Genomic DNA, 24,555 nt, shown 5'->3' on the forward strand with positions numbered 1-24,555 from the left:
AACTTTAAAATAATACAAAGCCAGTAATAGGTGTCCTATTGGGGTTGTATCTTTTTTATTTCATCAGAGTATAAAGATGACTTCAAGTTTCTCTTATCTTCACTACTCACCTTCTTGTAATTAATAGTGCTACCTCAATGTATGCATGCAAATGCACGAGTGTTTTGTTGTTAACAACATTACTAAGATATAATTTATACACCAGGGCATATACTAATTTTCAGCATTTGAGTAATTTATTTCAGTAAGGCTACAGAGTTGTGCAACCATCACCACAATCTGATTTTGGAGCGTTTATATATCTGCCACTCAATTCACTTGTGCACGTTTGTAGTCATTTACTGTTAGCACTTCCTCCCTTAGAAGAATGAGAATCCACTTACTTTTCCTTCTCAATTTGGTTTTTCTAGATATTTCATACAAGTAGTACCACACACATGTAACTTTTTGCATTTTGATTATTTCATTAAACACTGCATTTTTGAGGTTAATTTTTATTGTACCATAGTCTCAGTATTCTATTCCTTTTTATTACTTAATAATATTTGGCATTTTTTCTCTCTTATCAGTTCATGAAAATATTGGTTATTTCCAAGTTTAACATATTAATAATACTATTAGGAACAGTTGAATAAAAATATATGTATAAAATATACTTCATTTGAATATCAAGTCTTCTCAGCAACATTTTATTTTTAAAGGCAGAATTACAGAGAGAGGTCTTCAATCTGTTGGTTCACTTTTCATTCTCCAAATGGTCTCATAGACCAGGCCTGGACCAGGTAAAATCCAGAAGCCAGAAGATTCTTCCCAGTCTCCCACATGGTTCAGGGGTCCAGGAACTTGGGCCATGGTCCACTACATTCCCTGGCATATTAGCAGCATGCATTGGAAGTAAAGAGCCAGGAAGGAGTGGAACTGTCGCTCAAATGGGATGCCAGGGTTACAGGTGACAGCTTTACCAATCATACTACAATGCTGGCCCCTCAACACCATGTTTTGAAGAGCCAATACCAAATAGTCTCTTACTAACAAGAGTGTTCTTTTCACACTAATTTGCCTTGACTACCTTACTGGAACTTGACTGACCCTAAATACAAAACTTTATTTCCAACTCTGTTTTACTGAGTCTTTTCTAATCTTAGGAACACACTCAAATACTGTAGTTTTTCAATAAGCATATGAATCTGAAAGAGTGAGTCATCAAATATGTTTGTTTTTTTTTCTTTCAGGAATATTTTTTACTATTCTGGGTCCTTTTCATTTTAAAAGAAGGTTAGGAAAAGTATGCCTGTAGAATATTCTTTAATATATCTTGTAGGGCAGGTATGCTAGGAATGAATTCCCTCAGTTTTTTATTTATCTGATAAATATCTTAAATAGTCTTGTTTTGGAGAATAGTTTTGTTTCATATAGAATACTGGGTTGACTGCCATTCTTTCAACACTTTAAATATATCATGTCACTGCCTTCTTAAGTCTATGGTTGCTAAGGCAAGTCAACTGTTAATGAGACTGAAACATGCATGATGAGTTACTTTACTCTTGTTCAGTCTCTGACTTTGCTTACCAAAAGTAATGTTTGGATATATAATTTTTTATTTAACAGGTAGAGTTATAGACAGTGAGAGAGAGACAGAAAGAAAGGTCTTCCTTCCGTTGGTTCACTTCCCAAATCACCGCTACGGCTGTAGTTATGCCCATCCGAAGCCAGGAGCCAGGTGCTTCTTCCTGGTCTCCCATGTGGGTGCAGGTGCATAAGCACTTGGGCCATCCTCCACTGCCCTCCTGGGCCACAGCCGAGAGCAGGACTGGAAGAAGAGCAACTGGACTAGAACCCAGCACCCATATGGGATGCTGGCACCACAGCCCCGGCCCCTGGATATTTTTTTGAGAGGCAGAGAAACAGGAGAGGAAGAGGGAAACGGAGAGGGAGAAGACAGATTCAAAGTTGTTGACTGACACAGTTCTAATAATATGATAATCCCTTCTCCCCTCTCCATCTCATACTCCTTCCTTCCTTCCTTCCTTCCTTCCTTCCTTCCTTCCTTCCTCATTTCCTTCTTCATTTTTGTTTCTTTAAAGATAACATATTTTATTTTATTTTTTTTTAAACTTTTATTTAATGAATATAAATTTACAAAGTACAGAATATGGATTACAATGGCTTCCCCCCCATAACATCCCTCCAACCCGCAACCCTCCCCTTTCCCACTCCCTCTCCCCTTCCATTCACATCAAGATTCATTTTCAATTCTCTTTATATACAGAAGATCAGTTTAGCATACATTAAGTAAAGATTTCAACAGTTTGCTCCCACACAGAAACATAAAGTGAAAAATACTGTTTGAGTACTAGCTAAAGCATTAAATCTCAATGTACAGCACACTAAGGACAAAGATCCTACATGAGGAGTAAGTGCACAGTGACTCCTGTTGTTGACTTCACAAATTGACACTCTTGTTTATGGCATCAGTAATCACCCTAGGCTCTTGCCATGAGCTGCCAAGGCTATGGAAGCCCCCTGAGTTCACTGACTCTGATCATATTTAGACAAGGCCATGGCCAAAGTGGAAGTTCTCTCCTCCCTTCAGAGAAAGGTACATCCTTCTTTGATGACCCATTCTTTCCACTGGGATCTCACTCGTGGAGATCTTTCATTTAGGTGTTTTTTTTTGTTTGTTTTGTTTTGTTTTTTTTTTTGTTTTTGTTTTTTGTTTTTTTTCCAGAGTGTCTTGGCTTTCCATGCCTGAAATACTCTCATGGGCTTTTCAGCTGGATCCGCATGCCTTAAGGGCTGATTATGAGGCCAGAGTGTTGTTTAGGACATTTGCCATTATATGCATCTGCTGTGTATCTCACTTCCCATGTTGGATCGTGTGGGGAGCAACCCGGACTGGACTGAGTTACTGGAATTAGGACTTATTCTATGCATCTGCTCTCCCACAATATGGCGCTGGGAGAGGAGGCAACAGCTTCTACCCAGCTGCCTCTCACCAACTTGACAAGCTGCAGGACCTGCTCCTGATTGGAGGAGAGCAGCGTACTCGGCGTGTGGGCAGCCGAGTTAGGATTGGCGGAGGAGGACTATAAAGGAGGGGAGAGACAACATGCACCAGGAACATCTAAGAGGAACATCTATCTGAAGGAACACCTGTGCAGCCCCCGAGAGAGCCAGCCGGCGGTGTGCCACTCCCCCGCGGAAGTGGGAAAGTGGCTAGGGGGAACCGCCCTTCCACGGAGGTGGAAGGGTCGACAGCCAACCCGGGAAGAACCAGCAGCAAACCCGGGGAGTGCCGAGCAGACGAAAGAACAGCGCATGGTCCTGTGTCGTTCCTCCACGAAGACGGGGAGCGACATAATGGTGCCGTGACTCGGATATGAAGCCTAGGCAGGGTTTAGTGTCGCTCCTCCACGAAGAGGGGGAGCGACAGGATCGTTCTCTCCCTTTTTTATTCTATCAGCTAGTATTTGCAGACACTAGTCTTGTTTATGTGGTCCCTTTGGTTCTTAGTGCTATCATTATGATAAATTGTGAACAGAAATTGATCACTGGGACTAGTGAGATGGCATTGGTACATGCCACCTTGATGGGATTGAATTGGAATCCCCTGGTATGTTTCTAACTCTACCATTTGAGGTCGAAAAAGAGGGAGCCCTCCCAAATTCTTTCTATGAAGCCAGCATCACCTTAATTCCTAAGCCAGAAAAAGATGCAGCATTGAAAGAGAATTACAGACCAATATCCCTGATGAACATAGATGCAAAAATCCTCAATAAAATTCTCGCCAATAGAATGTAAGAACACATCAGAAAGATCATCCACCCAGACCAAGTGGGATTTATCCCTGGTATGCAGGGATGGTTTAATGTGCGCAAAACAATCAATGTGATTCGCCACATTAACACACTGCAGAAGAAAAACCATATGATTATCTCAATAGATGCCGAGAAAGCATTTGATAAAATACAACACCCGTTCATGATGAAAACTCTAAGCAAACTGGGTTTGGAAGGAACATTCCTCAATACAATCAAAGCAATCTATGAAAAACCCACAGTCAACATCCTATTGAATGGGGAAAAGTTGGAAGCATTTCCACTGAGATCTGGTACCAGACAGGGATGTCCACTCTCACCAGTGCTATTCAATATAGTTCTGGAAGTTCTAGCCAGAGCTATTAGGCAAGAAAAAGAAATTAAAGGGATACAAATTGGGAAGGAAGAACTCAAACTATCCCTCTTTGCAGATGATACGATTCTTTATTTAGGGGACCCAACGAACTCTACTAGGAGACTATTGGAACTCATAGAAGATTTTGGCAAAGTAACAGGGTATAAAATCAATGCACAAAAATCAACAGCCTTTGTATACACAGGCAATGCCACAGCTGAGAAAGAACTGCTAAGATCAATCCCATTCACAATAGCTACAAAAACAATCAAATACCTTGGAATAAACTTAACCAAGGACGTTAAAGATCTCTACGATGAAAATTACTAAACCTTAAAAAGAAATAGAAGAGGATACCCAAAAATGTAAAAATCTTCCATGCTCATGGATTGGAAGAATCAACATCATCAAAATGTCCATTCTCCCAAAAGCAATTTATACATTCAATGCAATACCAATCAGATACCGAAGACCTTCTCAGATCTGGAAAAAATGATGCTGAAATTCATATGGAGACGCAGGAGACCTCGAATAGCTAAAGCAATCTTGTACAACAAAAACAAAGGTGGAGGCATCACAATACCAGTTTTCAGGACATAGTACAGGGAAGTTGTAATCAAAACAGCATGGTACTGGTACAGAAACAGATGGATAGACCAATGGAACAGAATTGAAACACCAGAAATCAATCCAAACATCTACAGCCAACTCATATTTGATCAAGGATCCAAAACCAATCCCTGGAGTAAGGACAGTCTATTCAATAAATGGTGCTGGGCAAATTGGATTTCCATGTGCAGATTCATGAAGCAAGACCCCACCTTTCACCTTACACAAAAATTCACTCAACATGGATTAAAGACTTAAATCTTCGACCTGACACCATCAAATTATTAGAGAGCATTGGAGAAACCCTGAAAGATATAGGTACCGGCATTGACTTCTTGGAAAACACTCCAGAAGCACAGGCAGTCAAAGCCAAAATTCACATTTGGGATTGCATCAAATTGAGAAGTTTCTGTACTGCAAAAGAAACAGTCAGGAGAGTGAAGAGACAACCGACAGAATGGGAAAATATATTTGCAAACTATTCAACTGATAAAGGGTTGATAACCAGAATCTACAAAGAAATCAATAAACTCCACAACATCAAAACCAACAACCCACTTAAGAGATGGGCCAAGGACCTCAATAGACATTTTACAAAAGAGGAAATCCAAATGGCCAACAGGCACATGAAAAAATGTTCAAGATCACTAGCAATCAGGGAAATGCAAATCAAAACCACAATGAGGTTTCACCTCACCCCAGTTAGGATGGCTCACATTCAGAAATCTACCAACAATAGATGCTAGAAAGGATGTGGGGATAAGGTACACTAACCCACTGTTGGTGGGAATGCAAATTGGTTAAGCCACTATGGATGTCAGTCTGGAGATTCCTCAGAAACCTGAATGTAACCCTACCATTCAACCCAGCCATCCCACTCCTTGAATTTACCCAAACGAAATGAAATTGGCAAACAAACAAGCTGTCTGCACCTTAATGTTATTGCAGCTCAATTCACAATAGCTAAGACCTGGAATCAACTTAAATGCCCATCAACAGTAGACTGGATAAAGAAATTATGGTACATGTACTCTAGCGAATACTATACAGCAGTCAAAAACAACGAAACCCGGTCATTTGCAACAAGATGGAGGAATTTGGAAAACATCATGCTGAGTGAATTAAGCCAGTCCCAAAGGGACAAATATCATATGTTCTCCCTGATCGACGACAACTAACTGAGCACCAAAGGGGAAACTTGTTGAAGTGAAATGGACACTATGAGAAACAGTGATTTGATCAGCTCTTGTCCTGACGGTTGATGTACAATGTAATACTTTATCCATTTTAGTATTTTTTTTGTTCCAGTACCATTGGTTGAACTCTGTAATTAACACACAATTATTCTTAGGTTTTTTAAATTTTAACTGAAAAGTGATCCCTGTTAGGAATTTGGAAAACATTATGCTGAGTGAAATAAGCCAATCCCAAAGGGACAAATACCACTTGTTCTCCCTGATCGGTGACAACTAACTGAGCACCAAAAAGGAAACCTGTTAAAGTGAAATGAACACTATGAGAAACGGTGACTTGATCAGCCCTCACCCTGACTGTTGATGAGCAACTTGATATGTTATCCCTCTTAGTATTTTTTGTTTGTTTGTTCTACTTAATACTTTTGGTTGAATACTGTAATCAATACACAATTCTTCTTAAGTGCTGAACTTTAACTGAAAAGTGATCACTGTTAAATATAAGAGTGGGAATAAGAGAGGGAAGAGATGTGCAATTCGGGACATGCTCAACCTGACTTACCTCAAACGGTAGAGTTAACGATAACATATTTTAATTAACATTACAGTCAAGGAATTAATGCTCCACTAAATAAAGAAATGAACACGTAAAAGATGCTAGCTCAGTGGTAATATAGGCAAGAGCTATGTGGGTGAAACAATCACCTTTCGATGTGTCTGTTAGTTCTTTAAGTATAGATTTCTTTAAAGATTATTTATTCAATAATTTGAGAGGCAGAGTTACAGAGAGGGGATGTAGAGAGACTTCTTTCATCTACCTCAAAGCCAGGGGGCAGGGGCTTCCTCAAGGTCTCCCACATTGGTGCAGGGGCCCAAACTGTCATCTGTCACTGCTTTCCCAGGCCAATGGCAGGGAGCTGGATCAGTAGAGGAGCAGCCAGGACTCAAACCAGCACCCATATAGGATGCAGCGCTACAAGCAGAGGCTTAAACTACTACACTACGGTGCCAGCCCCTAAGTATAGATTTTGCTCCTTTTATCTCTCTCAATTATGCATACACCTGATTGTGTTTCAAGTCTCCAGAGTTTGTTAATACTCCATTTTTAAAGTGGTTTCTTCATTTATGTGTTTGAAAGGCAGATTGACTGATACACACACACACACACACACACACAGAGCGAGCAAGAGAGCGAGGGAGCATTCTATCTACTGGTTCACTGACCAAATGGCCAAGTCTTCCATATGGCTCACAGGAGTCCAATATTTGGCCTATTTTCCACCACATTCCCAGGCACATTAGGAGGGAGCTATATCTGAATCAGAGCATACAGGCCTCAAACTAGCACTCTAATATGATATAAGGAAGTTGCAAGTGATGATTCAACCTTCTGCACCAACTGCAGGCCCATATTCAGGCATTAAATATGTTCCCAACTCTGTTTAAACTCAAGTGACCAATCTTCAAATTGGAAGATTCTTTCAGTTCCTATAATTGTATACTGTAATATATAACTTTATTATTTCACTTAATGAATTTTCCAATTCCAGAATTTCTTTTTTTTTTTTTTTTTTTTGACAGGCAGAGTGGACAGTGAGAGAGAGAGACAGAGAGAAAGGTCTTCCTTTGCTGTTGGTTCACCCTCCAATGGCCGCCATGGCTGGCGCGCTGTGGCCAGCGCACCGCACCGATCCGATGGCAGGAGCCAGGTATTTATCCTGGTCTCCCATGGGGTGCAGGGCCCAAGGACTTGGGCCATCCTCCACTGCACTCCCTGGCCACAGCAGAGAGCTGGCCTGGAAGAGGGGCAACCGGGACAGAATCCAGCACCCCGACTGGGACTAGAACCCGGTGTGCTGGCGCCGCAAGGCTGAGGATTAGCCTAGTGAGCCGTGTCGCCAGCACACTTAATGAATTTTGCAATTCCATCATTTCTATCCATCCGTTTTCTATAATTTATTTGTCTTTATTGATACTTTTTATTTAGGAAGACATTGATGTAATGGTTTTCTCTAATTCTTTGACTTAATTTCCCTTAGTTAATCAAACATTCTTACATTACTGACATGAAATAATATTTTAACTAGTCTACCATCTGTGATTTCTCAGGGGAAGTGTCTATTTACTGTTGTTTTTCTATATCATATATATGGGCCACATTATCCTCTTTCTCATGCATGTCTCAAATTTCCTGTTGGAAACTATGTATTTCATGTAATAATGTGGTGACTACAGAAGTTAGGCGTCCCACTGTGTCATGAGTTGTTTTTGCTGCTTGTTACACTCTAGATGCTGTCAAATATTTCCTTTATAAATCCCATGAACTATTGCTGTATTGTCTTTATTCTTTGTTGCATGCTGTCCTGCTAACGACTGGACAGATATTTCTTAAATTTCCTGACACAGTATCTCTCATCTCTCGCCCTAGGGCTCTGTGTATTTGTTGCATTATAGCTTAAAAGATCAAGCAGTTTATAATTCTCCCTTGGCCTTCACTTTCTGTTTATACAAGGACTTCAGCATGTGGTTTAGATAAGTATTTTGGTTTACCTCTTATTTTCTCCAATTTGTGTCAGTGTCTCAATTGTCAATGACATTTTTGAAACTTAGAAATAGGTGTTTCTGACTGAGGAAGCCTGAGATCACTGAAATGAACAGGAGAACAGGTATTTTCTAAGTAGTTTCCGGACAAATCAAAAAGTGAAAACTCTCTGAAGCTTTGGATATCATTCTTTTTTCTTTCAGTGGATTCTAAGCTGCTTGTTTTCACAGCATTCAAAGGGAAAACAAAAGTGAAAAGCTTGGAAAAAATAGAATTTTTCTCTTAACTAAAATCTTCAAAATAGTAGGAGATGAAAAGTTACAAATTAAGTTAGTTAAAAATTAAGAAAATAATTTGAAGTTTATTTTCCATTAAAAGTAAATGTATAAAAATTTAATTTTCCATTTCTATGCAAAAAAGAAAATTTCTGGACCCCAAATCTATTTTACAATGAGAAACTTAAAATTTAAATGAAATTTTATAAATTAAATAGTTGAAATTGGCTGATAATAAGTGAATCAGCATTAATTTTGAAAATACAACATTATTTTCTTTGTTATAAATAAATTATATTAAATATATTCTTCTAAACTTATCAACATACATGACTACCACACATGAGAATAATCTCTCCTCACTGAATTTTGTTAAGATAAAACACACAAACAAGTTAGATATACATTATCCCTTTGAGATACAGCCTCCTTGGTTTATCCAAGAGTATATAGGTTAATAAACTAGAAGCAAGTTCATCTGCTACATTAAGATAGTACAGTTAGGGGCCACACTATGCTACAGTAGGTTAAGCTGCTGCCCCAGGACACACCACAACAAATACACAGAGCCCTAGGGCAAAAGATGTTAGGACGCAGTTAAGATGTTCTGTCCCACATCAGAGTCCTGCACTTGAATTGCAGCTCTGGCTCCTGGTTCCAGCTTCCTGTCAGTGTAGAACAGATGAGTCAGGTAACTGAGTTCTGCTCACTCTTGTGAGAGAAGTGGATTGAGTCCTGGACTCCCAACCTTGGTCATGACTGGAGGGCACTGCAGGCATCCGAGGAGTGAACTAGCAAATAAAAGCTCTCTCTTACTCGCTGGCTTTTACTCTTGCTCTCTCTCTCTCTCTCCTCTTGCCTCTCACCTTTCATTTAATTTTTTTATTAAAGAGGACACTTAATTTTTTTGAAGAGAGAAAATACAGGAGCCCAAATGACCAAATTCTTCAATTTTTAATTTTGTGAGATTTATATAATATGTAGATGCATTTTTTTCATATTACTCTCGTTTCTATACCATTCCATAAAATGGTAAACTATTATACCTCATATATACAAAAATAAATTTTGAGAATTTTCTTTTGACTGAGAACAAATTGGTGCACAGTGAGAATTTTTTTGACACTATAAACATGTCTCTCTTTTCAACTCTAGTCCCTACCACAGTGTTGAGAAATTGTCCCAAATCTACTTGTATTCATTCAGAATGCATTAATCTAAGTATGATTTCTCATGGGTTATTCACATAAAATTCTCATTTCAATACTTCAGAATAATCTGGCATCTTTATTCCTTATTCATTACATGCCACATTCCAAGTTTTCTGAAATCCATCTTGTTCTCTTTTGGCTGCAATAAATTTATTTTAAAATTACATTTCAGATTCATTGAGGTCAGATGTCTTTGCCAGAAAGATTTCCTTCCTCTTGGTTAATGAAACTCACAAAATGGATATTACCATATTTTTTCCTCCATGATATTCCAACAAAATCTGACATATTTTGTACTACAACCTATGTGCTTCTTGGACATTTCAAAATATGCTTTAATCCAAACAGGGCTTGCAATTAAATCTACTATCATATTTGTACCCAGATTTGTGGCCAAACAGCACCAGCTACCACTTCACAAGGCATTATTTTCCTGATCACACAGAACGCAAATGCATGTATTTGAATGTATGTATGTGAACATAACACCTATGAACTGCAGCCATATGTGTGTGTATAAATGTGTGTGCATCTTCTTCATTATAAAATTAAATCCCTACATTATTTTATGCCCTTTTGGAATATATTTCAGTTCTGATTATTAGAATTATTCACAGTGTTCATTAGGGATCTCGGTACTGCTCAATTGTAATATTTATACCAACCTACATTCTAGACATAAGTGTATATAAGAGCTCCAGGTGAAATTTTTTTAAATTTTATTTCATCTATTGTAATATTGAGATATTCTGTTACCAGTGTTATGCATAGGGCTTTAGAGGTCAAGACCACATTGTTAACTGATACCTAAATTGTATTACCAACATTGTACCTATGCTTCTGTGGTCATTCATTTTATAATCAAATCCATTTGGATGGAAAAGTCATTATTTTCTTGGAGCAAAGTATTATTTTTCAGGATAGCTCAACTATTGTTAAGCTCAGTCACAAAATTCTTGTGTCCACCCACTTGTTTTACCCATTTACTTAAAATTAAAATAATAATTTGAAAGGCAGAGAGACAGACAGAAACACAGACATAGACAGAGATAGATTTCTCATTTGCTAGTTCATTCTCCAAATGCCTGCCAAAGGCAGGGTTGGGCTAGACTGAGATTATGAGCTACAAATTTAATCTAGGTCTCTCGCATTGGTGGCAAGGATTCAAGTACTTGAGTCATCCCCTGCTGTCATTCAGGATGTGCATTAGCATGCAGCTGGAATAAGGAGCAGAGCCAGGACTGGAACCTAGGCACTGTGATATGGGATGCAGGCAACCCAAGGAGCAGCTGAAACCTGTACCACTCCCTACTAGCATCTATGGTTTTATATGGAAATAACCAATTTCGTATTTTGCTTTTCCATGACAGCTATGTGAATTCCGGGAGCCAAAGGCCTTATTATCTCCTGGTTCTATTCTAAGCCACACATACTGAAACCCAAGTTAGGTAGTTACTGTCATAGCTCCTTCGATTCTTCTACACTATTTGTGTTTTCAAACAAGACAGGTACCTGTCATGCTGTTAACTCTTATGGAACAGGAAATAAATGCAAGATATATAATAGGAACAATGCTCCATATGTTCATGCTAGTGTCCATCACCCCTCTGTATTCCTATTCTTCTCTCCTTTACACAATTATTTTAATCTTAGTCTCTTTGGAATATAAGACTCTATACACACTTGTAGCCAAGCACTCCAAGTTGTTAATGCTTGTATCAGAGTATCAGGAATTATACTTTGCAAATTAGAGATATCCCATGAATATCTATTAAGTGATATATATATATATATATATATATATATAAACTGTAGGTACGAATAACATGATACTAAACTACTAAGCTGTAAATTTGGTAGGCATTTATATGAACTATTTGATAGTTTAATTGAAATTTTGGATGGTAAAAATATGTTTTACACTCTATAAGTCTTTTAAGGCTGATTTTCAAGAGCAAACCTGCATTTAATATTAACCTTGGGTATTGAATCATACATATTACAAGAAAGTAGTGTAACTTTGTGAAACAATAGAGCATGTATTTATAACCTAACTTGGTGGACATTTCTGATTTGCCTGACTAAATATATCTCAATTTGAGATTTGCTTAATAAAAAAAATATAGCCCTGTATTTGGACTTTATTTTTATTTTATTTTGAACAAACTAGTAGGATATTAATCATCATTCATTCACATGTCATCTTTATAATTTGATATATTTAATTACTGCTTATTTTTTAAAATATTCAAAAATTGTAAATAAGCTAAATATTTTAAGTGGTCCATTCTAAGCCACAGTGTCCCTGAAGTCAGGAGTCATATTTATTCTACTTATTATATCACATACAAATCACCATCACATATGTAAGAAGTTGTGAGGAAAGATTAATATTCTTCTTTTACAATGTCCACTGTTGCATAAAATGGAAAACAAACCAGCTTGATATATCCTCTTTTATGAAAAGAGACATAATAACAAGAAAAGAGATATAATGACAGCTGCAAACAAAAAATGGAGTATACAGGGCTTGAGCCCTCACTCCTGTAGGGGAGTAGAACCATAACTCTCAGTAAGGATGTTGGCATCATAAGAGGCAGCTTAATCGATTGCATCACAATGGCCACCCTCACCTACTAAAATGTTTTCGATACTGTCCTATTTAGAAACGAGTCTAGTTCTGTAATCAATGTGACTAGCACTTATATTCACAGGAAATAAAAACTACTACTTCTACTAACCCTCTTCATTGACTTTCTGATTAAAGGCTGGCTAAACATACTTGATAATGAAATCCTTAATTGTTTATCTGACTCCTGCCTACAATATATACAGCTTAAATTGTATGGGAACATGCATGATGTAATGCTCTCTATGCTGAAGTTTTATAGGTTAAATCAGACATTATATAATAACAAGACAGTTCTTGGATATTAAGCATGGGATAAATACTAGAGAGTTACAACTGATGATGCCAAATTAATTTTATCATGTAAGATTAATGGCATCTATCTTCTTATCCAAATAACACAACCAGATGACACACTGAGATTGGGCACATGAAAAGATAATTCTGGGGGGAGGGCTGTTGGCCAGGGACTCAGTCCATGCCCAGTGAGGGGATCAACTGCGGCCATCCAGCTTGTTGCTTTCTGGGCACCCCACTCCCAGCCAGTAGCATGCCATGGTTCTTCTGGAGCTCTGGGGCACTGCTATTAGTAGCGCCACTCTTTACACCAGAAAGCTGGCAGGCACTATGACGGGGGTTTGGGGAGAACAAACAAAACAGGAAAGAAAGCAGAGGAGCAGGAGGACCATGTGGTAGGGAAAGTTCTTGACTGTTGCATTGTAAAGGGCAAAGTGGAGCACTAAAACGGAAAGGTTTCTCAGATGAAGACGACGCATGGGAAGCAGAAGAGAAGCTGGACGGCCCTGACCTCATTGCTGAGTTTCTACAGCCACAGAAAAGAGCACATGAGACACATATGTCAGAGGGGGGGCAAACACAAATCAGAATCTCATTCTGAAGATGAGGGAGCTGGAAAAGCAAACCCCCCCCCCCAAAAAAAAAAAAAAAAAAGATGAGTCAGAAAAGCCACGAGGTGTTGCGAGGTTTTGCCCAGGGTTTGGAGACAGAAGGGATTATTGGAGCTACTGACTCCAGTAGAGAATTTTGTGTTCCTGATGAAAAGTAGAAACTCTGATGAGGCTGACCTGCCCCCTGCCAAGGAACCAGGTTGTCTTGCCCCTCAGTGGATGATGACCAAAAACATGACAAGAATGAACTCTCCTGAGTACCAGCCCCTGTGAGATCACCTTACTGTGGGTTCAAGTGGGGAGGGGAGAAGTTCTCCCTGTCTTGCCACCATTAAGGTGGCTTGAGCAGATGTCCTAGGAAGAGCCAGTACATTTTCTGTGCCCTGAGGCAGTGCAGGTGCTTTAAGCTGTTCCAAGTTGTGTAACTGGCACACCCAGCCCAGTGGAGGGCAAGAGGGATAAATGTTTCAAGGCAGGTTGTCTGCACTGTGCTGAGAAAAGCAAGGGGCCTGCTATGGATAAAACTTGCAGAACTGGTTGTGTGGGAGAACAAAAAGATGCTGTGTCTTCCAAGACCATCTCAACAATGCACAGCCTCCCAAGAGCATCTCCACAACCTGCTTTCTAGTAGTGCTAACGGCATTTTTGCAGCACAGCACGTGGTTTGAGTGTGGTTTCTGTCTATTACTTGTGTTTTATTTGGGGTGGGAGGGGTGGGATAGAGAGGAAGGGAGAAATTTGGGGCCCGAATGGGCAAATAGTGAAATGAGAGAAAAAACAACTAACTGATGATTTGGTTCTATGTCCAGGGTATTTTGCCTTTTCAAAAAAATGTCATTGACACCATCCACTAGGACTGGGATAGACCATTTAAAACCTGTGTCTGTCTGTCTGTCTTTCTTTCTTTCTTTCTTTCTTTCTTTCTTTCTTTCTTTCTTTCTTTCTTTCTTTCTTTCTTACTTTTTTGACAGGCAGAGTGGACAGTGAGAGAGAGAGACAGAGAGAGAAAGGTCTTCCTTTTACGTTGGTTCACACACACACCCCACCCCCAATGGCTGCTGCGGCCGGCGCGCTGCCGCTGGCGTACCACACTGATCTGAAGCCAGGAGCCAGGTGCTTCTCCTGGTCTCCCATGCAGTTGCAGGGCCCAAGGACTTGGGCCATCCTCCACTGCCTTTCCGGGCCACAGCAGAGAGCTGGACTGGAAGAGGAGCAACCAGGACAGAATCCAGCACCCGGACCAGGACTAGAACCAGGTGTGCCGGCGCTGGCGCCGCAGGCAGAGGATTAGCCTAGTGAGCCCCAGCGCCAGCCAAAGCTGTGTATTTCTGAAACCTGTAAGCCGAGGTTCTACCGGCCTGAGCTTAATGTTGTTCCCCACAAAGGACTAAGCCAGTTCATAAGTTACCAAAGCTGCCGTTGTGGAGATGGAGACACTCTGGGGAGCGCAAGTCTTTCCTAAAGAGGTTACACAGCTAGATATTCTGTCCTAGAGGTCCTAATTCTAGAAATTAGACAAGAAGACCCCCTCTTTTACAGTTCTGAAGTTTTATCAGTTTTTCCACCTAAACCACTGGCTGAGGTACTGGAAGAGGGTAAGAGAGTGGTATAGGAGTAGGGAAAGACAAGGACTCATGCCCTTAAGGTAGTGAATCCTTGAAGCCTCTCTTTTTTTTTTGTTTGAATTCTGAACTCTGAAATCATGGGTGACAGTAGTGTTCAGTCACTGACAGCAGAAATTTCATGGCAACTATTCAGGAGTTGAATGATCTCAGAAGCTCTGGCCTCAGGAGACTAAGCATTCACACTGGGGCAGTGGCTTACTTTATAATACGAAGTTGTTTTTTTTTTTGTTTTGTTTTGTTTTTTTTTTTTTTCAGTCCTAAGAATTAACTGATTACCAAGATATTCAGTCTTGATTCATGAGGTGTATCAGGTTTTGACGTGGTCTCTACCTGCATCTAGAGTTACAATGTAAAATCTCTTTAGGCTTGTATTAGGTTTCTGTGAAAAGTTTGTTTAAATGTAAATGTCACACCAAGCTGCCAGTTTTTGTCTTAATAAAATTATAAATGCACATTCACTGAAAAAAGAAAGATAATTCTAATATAAATTTCTACGTAAAATTATCTTTTGGCAGTGGAATTTGGTTTAAAAAAAAAAAGAGAGAAGCTGCCTGTTCTTACCTAGATAAGATACTGTGTTCACCAGGATTATAGTTTTCTATATTAAACAGACCTTAGTAATGTAGGATTCAGGTTCATAAACCCAGGATATTTTAATTCAACCTTGATTTACATAAAAACTGAAGCCAGAGTATATACCATTTTTAGGGCAGAAAACTTGTGAGATTGGGAAAACTTGACCTATTGGCATAAGGTTTTTATTATGTAAAATAGTGATGGCTTATATATTCACTTATATGCATACACACCTTTAATTTCACCTTGAAAATTTGTATGTGTCTCAGGCATCAATGTTATGCTAACTTTTAAATCAGTTAAAGATACTGTAGTTCATAGTTTGCTAACTAATTCCTAATCACTCCATGCATCTTGACCATCTCTCCTCCTTTGGCTTCTCAAACAAATACTTCCTGCATTTTATTTTCATGTCATAGAATCTTCAAATAGATCCTCTAACAATTATAGGAATAAACCAAATTCATTTTGCTCTCAACAACTTAGATTAGTATGAGTAGATGGTGACTGCCTCCAAAATGTTTCCAGGTAGATTCCTATTAAATTATGTAGAGCAGGATTAAATTAAATTAATTAAATTTAATTTTAAATTAAAGGAAGTCTCAGAACAAATTCTGCCCTGTATATTGCCATTTATTGATAAAACATTTATTAATCCTATATTATCTAAGGATTGCAGACTACCAGAAAGATGCACTTAAGATGGAAATGTCAATATTTACAAGGCAAATTCAATCAGTTATCCTGATTCTGCAACAAACTCTGTACCAAGCCTTCAATTCCCACTCCCACAGATAATGGTCTTTAGGCCTCTTAATATTTTTTTAAGATTTATTTATTTATTTGAATGGTGCAGTTACAGAGGGGCAGAGGCAGCGAGAGTGAGAGAGAGAGAGAGAGAGTGAGAGTCTTCCATCTGCTGGTTCACTATCCAAATGACTGTAATGGTTGGAGCTGGGCTGATCTGAAGCCAGGAGCCAGGAGCCAGGAGCTTCTTCTGGGTCTCCCATGCAGGTGTTTCCCAAGTTTCCAATGCAGGTGCTTTCTTCTACTGCTTTCCCAGGCCACAGCAGAGAGCTGGATCAGAAGTGGAGTAGCTGAGGCTCGAACCCACATCACATGGGATGCCAACATCGCAGGCGGTGGCTTTACCTGCTATGCCACAGTGCTGGCCCAATAATATTTTCTTTACATATTATGTTCATATTACATTGTGATTATCATTAAAATATTTTTTATTTGTTTTTTTTTTTTCACGAATATGAATGTATACTGATATTATTAAGGAGAGCTTCCAGGGCCGGCGCTGTGGCATAGTAATTTAAAGCCCCAGCCAGCAGTGCTCACACCTCCCATATGGGCATGGGTTTGAGTCCCAGCTACTCCACTTTTGATCCAGCTCCCTGCTAATGTGCCTGTTAAAGCAGCAGAAGATGATCCAAGTCCTTGGGCCCCCTGCACCCACAAGGGAGACCAGAAAAAAGCTCCTGGCTTCGGATGGTTCAGCTCCAGCTGTTGTAGCCATTTGGGGAGTGAACCAGTGGATGGAAGGCCCCTCTCTGTCTGTTTTCTCTGTAACTCTTTCAAATAAATAAAATAAACCTTTAAAAAAATAAAGAGAGCTCCCTTCTAATGTTCATTATATTAACAGACTACATTGTTTTACTAATAAAAGTATTATTATATTAATTATACTAATTATAGAATAATAAATATTGATTGAGATATAAATAAGAGTTTACAGAAGTCTTTTTTGCAGTATGTGTTTCCTTATTCTAAAACTAGGTGAACTGTGATTGTTGTTGGTGTAAATAGACATATTCACATTTCAAGATTACACCTAGGCTGTTGTGAGGGACATTTTATTTATTATTTGTCCTATTTTCTTCTCACCTCTCCATGCCTTCACGTGTTCAGGGAACCTATGCATATAAATATGTATAACAGCTTTTCTCCTAGTAATTTCTATTGACCATCAACAATCCTTTCACTGAATTATCTTTCTTTCAACAGACACTTGCTAACTTCCCAATGTTATTACAGTCTATATTATTACTGTTGAAACAAAAGGAAACAAGATAAAATATTTTCTATTGCTGGACTCACATTAACTACATGTAAACAAATCATGAATACAATAAGACTTCCATATAACTGCTAATAACGTGGGTAATGAGTTAAAGGAAAGAATGACTAAAATGGGTTGAAAAGGCAGAAGCTGAAAAAGACTTACAGTCAGTCTTTTGTGCACTGCTCCCAGACCTAGGTTCTAACCACAAAATCTGAGTTAGGCTCCAACGTTGACCTATACTTCAGCTTTCTAAGCAAATCTTTTATCATAAAACTATTTAAAAATATGCAAGCTGTCTTATCTGTTTTATTTTCTCATTTTTTATCAGTCTAATTTTAGGCATTATTATTTATCTTTATTTTTCAAAAAATAAAATATTTTATATTAACTACTGTACTACACGGTTCTCTAGGAAATGCGCATGAATGGATTTACAGTTCACATTCATATACATTTTTCCTTCTTTCCCTTTGTCTTTATCCAGAGCAAGATTCATAAAAATGGAAAGTCTAGACAGTTTTGTGCTGTTCTATCAACGTTAGAAATCTTTGTTTATACATGTAATGGGGTGGTTGTATATATTGGAAAGTATCCTCAGGTCATTCTTCCTAAAAATGATTACCGTTATTGAGAATAGAAAAATCTCCAGTTGTTCAGGCCAGGGTTGGCTTCATGGGCATATGGTTGGTAGAGTTGATGAGATCTCACCTTTAGATGGGTCACATGTCTAATGCTTGGATAACACCATTTGGAAATTACTAATTTTTGAGCAAAGGATCATGTTCTTATTTTATTTTTTATTTACAGATTTTTTTTATTAGAAAAGCAGAGTTAGAGAGAGAGAGGGAGAGACTGTGAGAGAGATCTTCCATTTACTGGCTCACTCCCCTAATGGCCACAGCAGCCAGAGCTGGGCCTGTTTGAAGCCAGAAGCCAGGAGCTTCTTCCAGGTCTTCCATGTGGGTGCACCCAGGCCATCTTCTGCTGCCCTCCTTGGCACATCACCAGGGAGCTGGTTTGCAAGTGAAGCAGCTGTGACTTAACCCAAGAGACCATATGGGATGCTGACATGGAAGGCAGTGTCTTTAACTGCTATGCCGCAATGCCAATCCCCACATCAATATGTAGCCAGTCCTGGCCCTGGTTGTACATGGTTTGGGACTATCTATTTTTGTTGTGTTTTCTCTAAAATGAGTCTTCTTTTTGCTCCCTCAAAAGCGGAATGATGTCAGAATGATATGACTTTTAGTGTTTCCCTCTGTTCATTTTAAATTACTATTCTTTGTAATATATGGTCACATCCTTGTTTGTTTTTGATCTGAATTCCAGTATACACAGGAAGCTATAGTTCTTAGGAATTTCTCAACACATATCATTTCTCAACCTTGGATTCCTTTCAAATGTTTCCTCAAGTGCTTGACTTTTCAAATAAATAAAGAAATCTTTTAAAGAGTTGTATCTTCAAGTTGAATAAACATATTTTTCCAAAAGAAATCTAAAGTTATTTTCTATATGAATTCTCTAAATTCACTATTTTAAAGTACTGAATATTCATAGTGTCCTGCCTTTACCTCTTTTAGAAAATATATTTTTGGACTGGTGTTGGCTACAGCAAGTACAGTCTGATTCTATAACCCACTTTCTGAATCTCTCCATTATATTGTCTCTCAAATGAATATATATCATCACTATCATTAATCCGTGTTTTAAAACCAGTAAATATTTCAAGAAATTACTTCTTTATTTCTTCTTTTTTTTTTTTTTTTTTTTGACAGGCAGAGTGGACAGTGAGAGAGAGACACAGAGAGAAAGGTCTTCCTTTGCCGTTGGTTCACCCTCCAATGCCTGCTGCAGCTGGTGTGCTGTGGCTGGCACACCACACTGATCCAAAGGCAGGAGCCAGGTGCTTCTCCTGGTCTCCCATGGGGTGCAGGGCCCAAGGACTTGGGCCATCCTCCACTGCACTCCCGGGCCATAGCAGAGAGCTGGCCTGGAAGAGGGACAACCGGGACCGAATCCAGTCCCCTGACCGGGACTAGAACCTGGTGTGCTGGCACCGCAGGCAGAGGATTAGCCTAGTGAGCTGTGGCGCTGGCCTTCTTCTCCTTTTTCATCATCTTTTCCTCAAGTGAATATAAATCAGAGCTTGTAAAAGCGATAATTTTTGAGAATGATGTATAGCTGAAACAAATGTGCTGAGGATATACTAAAGGAAAGACAATGGAATTTTAATATATGCTTTTGGGCAGGGTATGTGTAAGGCAATGGCTTTTTATGGAAAAATATAGTTTCACATCATGTTATCATAGGACAGAAGGCCATAAAAAGGCACTAGCTCACTGATTAGCAGCCCTAATAACTACATAAAGCATTGGTATTTTCCTTTAACACAATTATAAAGACATACAATGATAAAAATGTTTCCTTTTCACTGAGATATTATTAATCTAAATAGATGTTAATGCCTTGTACATCAATGCAAAGGTAATGAATGCTTATGTGTAATGGATATAATGTATGGATGCAATTACAAGTTTCACTGGCACTGTTCAGTGACCTCAATAAATATGGGTGTGTATGAGCTCACTGGGTATGTGTGTGTGTGTGTGTGTGCATGTGTTTATGCATGTTTTATATTCTATTCTTACCTCAATATAATTATGTCTCCTTTTTCTAATGCTAACTATTATAAAGGAAAAATCCCCATAATTAATGCTGAAATTCCATCACTAATTATCCCTTAAAACCAAAGCAACAATTCTTTACACATACAACACCCATTTATCTAAGCACAAAGTTCAGTGCATTAAAGGTACATAGTCCGTGTTTGGTTTCAAAAAGCTTCTCCTTCACCCCTACCTGTCACAGTGGGAAAAAGTTCCTGATGACCAAAACTGCCCTGGAAATCTGTTAATATTTTATGAACTCGATTTAATTGCAGTAGTGTTCAATACATTTTTTTTTTTTGTAAAAAGGAAGGAAAGGAGAAATGCTGTTGCTATTTTTCTAGAGCACAGTGACTTTTTTTATTATGATAAGACTTCTTAGGCATCATTATCTCTCTGTTTTAGAGTAGATGAACTTCTGCAACTTTTGATCAGAACTGTTAAACATTCACATCACCATCTTCTGCAAGGCTTAAATAAGGCTAAGACTAAAAATGACAAAGACTCACTATGTGTATTCTATTGTAAGCTCAATGTGTTTCAAAGTCATAATAGGCACATAATGCTTTATAAAGGCTTTCTATGGAAGTTATAAAGAAAAATAGACCAATAAGTGAAGCAGGGACATAAGATACAAGGTGCAGTAAGTGGGTTTTATGTAATGAGATATCTATATTTATTTTCTCACACTTCTAAAGTGTTTTTCTAATAGCAAATTATTTTTCTTATCTCATTGCCAATGATGAGTTCTTTTCTAATTGCCTCCATACTTTTATGGCCTAATTCACAAATTCTATTATTCATGTTTTATTCTACAATAAAATTTATTATAAAATAATTATTTTAATAGCTTATTTCCTAATTAGCATATTTTGAGATGTTTTGTATGAAATTTTGTATTTCTCTCTTTTTTTTTTTTTTTTGACAGGCAGAGTGGACAGTGAGAGACTGAGAGATAGAGACAGAGAGAAAGGTCTTCCTTTGCCGTAGGTTCACCCTCCAATGGCCGCTGTGGCCAGCACGCTGTGGCCAGCACGCTGCGGCCAGCACACTGCGCTGATCTGAAGCCAGGAGCCAGGTGCTTCTCCTGGTCTCCCATGGGGTGCAGGGCCCAAGGACTTGGGCCATCTTCCACTGCACTCCCGGGCCATAGCAGAGAGCTGGCCTGGAAGAGGGGCAACTGGGATAGAATCCGGCGCCCTGAATGGGACTAGAACCCAGTGTGCCCGCGCCGCAGGTGGAGAAAATTTTGTATTTCTTACAGTTAAATTTGTTTTTAATTCTTACAGATCCATACAATTAGAGTCACTATTTAAATCTCCCAGTTTATTTTACTTTCATATTGATTCCTTGAAATGCGAAAATATTTGATAACATGCCTTTTTGTTAGAGTATGTTTTCATTTTAGTCCATACATCTAAGTATCAAAAAATTAAAAAAGGATTAAATTTTATCTTTATTGGATACATAGAAGCTTATAAAGTGCAGCAATATAGATCTATAATATCAGAAAGAAGAAGAATTGATTTTAATCAGGGCTGTTTTACCTAAGTGAGAGAACCAGGTCAGAAATCTTCAGAGAACTGAAAGCCAGAATTTGAAACAGGCTCTAGGATTCATAGACATACTGGTAATTGCCTTGGACTTCAGTGTTAAGTAGACCATGTTTAAAATACTCCCAATGTTTTCCAATTTCAACATACTTGTCTGATTGTTGAATTAATAATCATTTCTCCACAGGATTGCTAGTCCAGCGATGCTTTCTCTTTTGTTCTATGACAAATGAGGACTGAGCCAGCACTAACATAATAGATACATACAAATTCATTTGTAAAGTGTTTTAGTTAACAAAGCAGACTATTTAGTTATGTATGTTACTGAAATAACCAAGTTATAGTCACATTATGGACTCTGCAAAGTACAAAAGGTAGACATAGGTTTTGTTTATTTTGTTCTAATATAAAAACAACAGAATATAGTGTTTCAGTTAGTAAACACAGAAATAAAGTGGCAAATTATTTTAAGGAATTCAGTTTTTTCCATTCTCCCTTGATTGAATCCAGAAACAGAAAGATAAATACTGCATGTTCTCTCTTATATGTGGAATTTTAAAAAAATTTAAAATAATTGTTCTGAAATTATAGTAGTGACTACTAAAGACTGAGAGGTTGGATAAAGGAGGGATGGAAGGCCGATGACCAAAACAGTGAGAAGCAAGTAAAATATAGTCATATAGAAGACAGATAGAAGTAACAAGTAGTTCTGGTATTCCACAGCAGAGTGGGGTGACTAGGTTTCTCAATAATGCATTACATACTGTATAAAGAACTTTCAGAGAGGAGCTGGCAGGCTGCAAACATAAAGAAAAGTTAAGGAAATGGTAAATCTTATCACACAATTCATCAGACCGTGTTGTATATTTGTGCTGAAATACTGCACCCTATCTCATACAAATGGACAAGTACTACATGTTAATCAATTTTTTAAAAATATGTAAATGCAAAAAAACTCTTCTGTGCTTTATTCTACTTACAATTTCATTTTAAACTGTCATATTTTCAAACGATGAGGAATCTAAAATTAAAAATCCCTGGTGCATTGGTATAATTGCCTTTTTAAAAATCTTATAATGTAAAAGGTGACATTCCTTGCTGTGAAAATTTATGAGAATGTATATATACAGAATTCTCACATTTTGTCATGTTTCCTTGGTTGAAGACATTTATGTCCTTTTCATTTTCTAACTTTTTAAAATGTGTACAATGCTTTCTTGTTACACATAAATTTATTCCAAACTCTACTAATACACAGTACCTGGAAAGTAGAGATAGCTTTATTTCCAAACACTAGATAATTCTAGTACATTTCTCCTATTTAATTTTGGAGCATATATTTTCAAGCAATTTAGTGTACTGTACATTCATGTTTTACCAGACATGATTTTTTTGCCTCATATTTGAGTTTAGTTGAAAGAAGAATAAATTAATATTTTAAAACACTCAATTGTGACTAGGTATATTGTATTGTTTGTTCTTTGGTAGATTTTATGACCTTTATTTTCATGATTAGACATGTACATTCACTTTTCATGTTATTTTGCTATGGCCAGAAAGGCAGTTTATGCTCATTTTTTTAAAAAAAATATTTATTCACTTATCTGAAAAGCATAGTTACAGAGAGGCAGAGGCAGAGAGAGAGAGAGAGAGAGAGAGAGGTTTTCCATCCACTGGTTCACTCCCCAGTTGGCCCCAATGGCTGGAAATGTGCCGGTACAAAGCCAGGAACCAGGAGCTTGTTATGGGTCTACCAAGCAGGTGCAGGTGCCCAAGGACTTGGGCCATCTTCCACTGCTTTCCCAGGCTATAGCAGAAAGCTGGATCAGAAGTGAAGCAGCCAGGTCTTGAACTGGCATCCACATGGGATGCTGGCACTGCAGGTGGCTCCTTTAATGGCTCTACTACAGCACTGGGCACAGGCCTATATAACATTTCAGTTATCTACTGACTTATTTATGTTGTAGAAATCAGTGAGGACACATCAAAAATGGCATATGTACCAAGTGAAGTATTTGTTCACGTGGAATTTCAAAACTTAATTTTATTTTCTTAGAAAGATTAATTTCTCCTTTTGTGGATATTTAACAACAGACCTAAAATTACTTTAAAAAAAAAAGGAACAATGAAAAAAAATCCCAAGAGCCTAGAGCAACAAAATGCATGGAACTAAATAAAACTCTATAAAAAAATCTAACAACAAATAATTATTGCTAATGTATATTATGTCTACAATATATTTATACACTACTGACCTCGAAGAGAAATTGAGATAGCTTAAAAATATGTTGATATAATTTTAGTATGCACTTTTTGTTGAAATTAATTTGGGTTTTTTACAAACATTAGACTTTGGAGGGTTCAAGGTGGCAGAATAGGGCGGAGCTTACTGATAGTCCAGGAAAAGATAGTTTAATAAAAGTGGAGATAGCCTAGTCTCAGGGAAGCGCTAGGGGAAAAAAAAAAAAAAAAACAGCAGGGGAAACTCTTCCAGATTTAGAGGGACATGGTGGATCTACATGGA

This window comes from Oryctolagus cuniculus, chromosome 1 (assembly GCF_964237555.1).
Source record: "Oryctolagus cuniculus chromosome 1, mOryCun1.1, whole genome shotgun sequence".
Lineage (NCBI taxonomy): Eukaryota > Metazoa > Chordata > Mammalia > Lagomorpha > Leporidae > Oryctolagus > Oryctolagus cuniculus.